Raw genomic sequence first — 4,768 nt, forward strand, 5'->3', positions numbered from 1 at the left:
AGTAAGATGGCTGGTGCATAAGAACTTCACACACTCACAATGTTTCTCTCGGGTTCTCTTGAAGAAGATGAAGCTAGAGAGATTTTAGTAGAGTTTTTGCTATCTGGTTTTTCCGTCCCTCTTCTTGTAAAATGAAGTGGTCTTTATAGCTAGGGTTTTGGATCAGGGTTTTTCTCTACGTACATGAGTCTTAATTACACCAGCCATAAATAGGGATACAATTACTGTAATAGCATGGCTACAAGACTCTATGTGAGTATATTTACGTGAAAGTATGGGGAACACACAAAGTCAGCCATCTTTTCCAAGTTGTCAGCGGAACAGTAGGCGAAAAGGTACCCTTAGGCGTGCTGGGATGTGTGCGGCTTTGACCTGACGGGCGTGTCAGGCGGGATCCTGTGTCAGGCGGATATCATTCCAAATATGCCTCCTCCAGGACTCGACCGTTTGGCTTTGTTCCGTGCGAGGCACGGAACTGCTTCCGCGGAGACCACTCGAAGAGCTTCTCCTGGAAGGAGCTTCCCCGAAGGATACCCCTTCGGGAGTCCGGGAGAGTTGACGAGTTTCCGTATTGTGTTTGCTTGGAAGAATAATCCGGACACCAAGCGGGAGAGGTGAAGCCTTTCTGTATATCCGCGAGCTCTGGTCACCTATCGTGAAAGACATCGATAATTCTGCTTCCCCGAGGCCATCAATCTAAACGCTATCCGGAAATCTGGATAACATAACCCTTCTAGACTAGTTACTAATTTCCTTAATCATATTCAAGGTAGGTATATATTTCAAAACTAGGTGGGTTTCTAACACCTATGCAGCGCCTAACACCTAGTCGGTGTCGCTGTCAGTGGCCATATCAGGACCTCCATCTAGATCCTCCTCGAGATCTTCCTCAGTCTGGTCCATCAGCTCCTCATAAGAAATTTCCCCGTCGCCGAGTTCTGCACTAGCCACTTCCTCCACTGGCAGGTTCTCAGCTACAACTACACCAATGTCCTACAACCTAGTCGGTTTGCAAGGTCTTTACAAAAAGTATCAACAAGACCCTCACAGCATAACCTAATCTAAGCTGTCCATCAACATATCCAGCTCTATGTCGGTATCCTCGTCAAACTGCTCGAGATCCTCATCTGGCTCTACTGAAGACTTCCGTCATGTACTGCGTACATTGCCAAATGGTACGCCAATGTCGTCATTCGTACTCGAAATGGCAAGGAATTCTCATCGTTAAAGAGTCTATAGAAAATCGATTCTAGGCGAAGGGATCATGGGTAGTTTTCCTATCACAGGGTCACCTATCTCATGTATATCAACCATAACCTACAATTTATAGAATTGAGGTGAATTAAAAGAAAACAACATACTAAAGGAAGAAACAGTACTTACAGTGAGTGCCGGTCTATCTTTGCGAAATGTACATGTGGGTTGTCTACAGAACCGGCTCAACTCGAGCTCTGATACCAACTGTAACGACCCGGATTTTCAAGACTCGATAATGCGGAAATATAAATGTTTTCATTTAACAAAATGTCTCAAAAACCCATAGAAAAAAAAACTTTTTAAAAAGTCGTATGGCCATACTTAACATTTAGTTACAAACATGTTTTACAAAGATTAGAGTGAGCCTAGTTTAGGAAAATTACACAACATTTCCAAAAATAAAAAGGCTTCCCAAAAGGTCGGTCCACATGTACATTTGCAAGGAAGACTTCAGCGCTCACTGCTCTGCCTTGCCCTTGCTCTTACCTACAACATGAAACAACTAGGTAAGCGAAAACGCTTAGTAAGATCAACTTCCAAACAAAGCAGATAGAGAAATAGGGATCCGGACCCATCCGGACCCTACACAATCAATTTCAAGAACGCTAAAGCGTCCTGGCAAACTTATGGTCATGCCTGATAACCAATGATAAATTAATTCGTAACTAGATAAAAATCCTGCACTCAGAAAAATCCCAGAACAAGCAGATATATTATATCACAACTATATCTTATCAACAATTATATCCCTGCACTCAGAAAATCCCAGAGCAAGCAGATATATTATATCACAACTACATCTTATCAACAATTATATCCCTGCACTCAGAAAATCCCAGAGCAAGCAGATATATTATATCACAACTATAATTCGAGACCAACGCTCGACAATTTCCAACAATTCATGCGTAACGCGCCCTCCAACATAATTGCTAATCTATAAAAGAGAACTGAGTCCCCACACTAAGATCTAGCCAATAAATATTCTCATCAAGGGTAACTATCGTGTTACCTAGGGCATCGCTACATATTCAAGAGTGTAATCCAATTTACACGATTTTATGGAGACTTCTATGTTAATCAGTGGTGCTGGTGAGCAGCTGCCCCTAGGGTGTTCAACCTCACTCTATCTTGGCAACCCCTAGTATCTCTAGGCACTCTCACGGAATGGCCAATATTCACGGCTGCTATCCGGGAATAACTTATCAGAGCACTTGCTCGGATTCTAACCGTCCAATGATTAAGTAAGCATGAGGGCCCCTAGGTCCCATTTATCTTGGCGCCCCTAGGTTTAACCAGCTTATCCTCATCTCATGGCCACTCGTCTCGGTAATGAACCGGACATAAATAAAATCAAGTAGTGTGACGGGGATCAACCGTCTAGGATATGACGGACTTCTACCGTTCATATTTTCTAAATCAGCCCTCACTAGACTAACGTCTCTAAGCAACTTTCTATGACAGCCTATGTATATGCATGTATCCCTATACTAACATACAAGACAATAATCATTTCATGTTGCAGCCATACAATATAAGTTGACTTACTTGGAGTCCTTAGCGCTCAGCAAGTTTTCACCCTCCAACGTTCAGTCTAGTTACGCTTAGCCAATACTGTAGTTATCCATACAGTATACTCGGATTAATTATGGCACTAATAATTCATTATTATTATTTTGGGCAGTTTGGTCATTTTAATAAAAGTCATTTGTAAGGATTTACAATCCTTATTTGGTTTTAAACCTATTAAGGAAAGTTATACAAAATATTCGAGACTAAACCCTAAGTCTCGGGGAGACCTATCCTAAGGTCTCGATACCTAGGCTCGGGTATCACAATGGTATTTCCCACAATCCGCTAAAAATCTTATTCTTTCCAGGTATCGCTATTAACCCGCACTTTCGACTAGTCGGTTAAAATATGTAAGATTTTAGCCGGTATTATATCTAGAAAATACAAATAAATTCCTTAATTATTTTTAAAGAAAATAAACTCTTTAAATTTTCCTTTTATTTTTCTTAAGGTTTTAATATCTAAAAACCGTTTTAAGAAAATTGCCTAATTTGTCTTAATTAGGAAAACCGTTATAAATTTCTCATCTTGACTAATTAATTTTCCAAAAGCAATTAATCAATTTTACTTACTAGGAAAATAATTTATTTAATTATTTTTCTCAAAATATAGGGTTTTAAACCCTCTTTTAATTTATTAACTATTAATAAATTAAATCTCTTATTTTTAAAAAGAATAAAAACTCTTTAATAAAAATAATTCATTTAAACTCAAAGGGATAATTTTAGTGAAAATATGATTTCAAGACTTACCAATTTATATCTTGAAATAAGCAAAATTTTACTTTTTACCTTATGTTCCAAAATCTCATTTTTACACTAAGTGTGAAAAACCTAATTTTCACATTTTTAACTACATACTTCGTTAGTTCATAACTTGAAATTTACTTAACCAATTGTTACCAAAATTTCCCAATTCCATTTTTGTTATGCCATTTAGCCCTTTGTAAAATCTTAGGTCAAAATGAGCATTTTTGATTGGTGAAATCATTTTCCAACAATGGGGTAAAAATGACCTTATTTTCAAGTCCTTATTTTTTCCAAACTTTGAAAGTTAATAACTTTCAAACCGTTCAATATTTTCTTACCAAATTTTACAGTGGAATAATAGGTTATGCCAGTAATATGTCCACAAAATTTTAGAAAAAACTGGGTTCATTTTCCCTATACAGTGGCTGTCCAAACATGGTTTCGAAAATAAGAATACGAAAAAAACAGTTTTTTACCTAATCTTTGAAATAGCATAACTTACTCATTTCTAAACATTTTTTTATGTTTCAAAAGCTCAATTTTATGTACTCAATCTCAAAAACATCACAGTACAATTTAATTTTACAAAAACAATATACAGTGGCTGCTTGACCCCTTGGAAATCACAGCTCAAAACATGTTTTGTTTTAGGGTATCCTACAAAACCCTTGGGGGTTTTGGTTCCCATTTTCAAAAATCAATACACATGCATCATAAAAATTATTAAACAACTACCATAACCTTATTACATCATCAACAAGAAACTCTAAGCATTAGATATACAAAATAATGCTTAAAACTAAAAACCCTACAACAAAATCATCAAAAGTAAACTTTTTACCTCTTTGGTGTTCTTGCTTAAGGTTTGGACCTTCCTATAAGCTTTGACTCCTTCAAAGCCTTTCAAAAACCCTAACAAACTTCCCCCAACAACATAGTCAATTAGCTATTTGAAACTCTATGCTTAAAACTTTACAAAAGTCTAGATTAATGAAACTTTACCTTAGGGAAAACCCTTCCTAGACCAAGACTTAGCTTCCAAGTTTCTTTCGTGTTCTTGGGGTTGCAAATGGAGAGAACACTTGAGAGAGTCTTCAAAAATCAGATGAGAGTGAATGAGGGAGGGAGAGTGGTCGGATTTGGGGGTTAGAATGGCTCACACAACTCTTCAAAATATCACAAAACACTTG

The 4,768-nt window shown here is 37.5% G+C and overlaps 1 long non-coding RNA gene across 1 annotated transcript; it reads right to left on the minus strand.

Moving 5' to 3' along the window:
* Positions 1–1,497: 1,497 nt before the first annotated feature.
* On the minus strand, positions 1,498–4,465 carry LOC133829249 (uncharacterized). The gene is made up of 2 exons (XR_009891644.1): positions 4,420–4,465; positions 1,498–1,743 (listed from the first exon to the last, which is right to left on the minus strand). It is a non-coding gene; the product is annotated as an uncharacterized LOC133829249 (long non-coding RNA).
* Positions 4,466–4,768: the final 303 nt, after the last annotated feature.

Source organism: Humulus lupulus, chromosome 4 (assembly GCF_963169125.1).
Source record: "Humulus lupulus chromosome 4, drHumLupu1.1, whole genome shotgun sequence".
NCBI classification, from domain to species: Eukaryota; Viridiplantae; Streptophyta; class Magnoliopsida; order Rosales; family Cannabaceae; genus Humulus; species Humulus lupulus.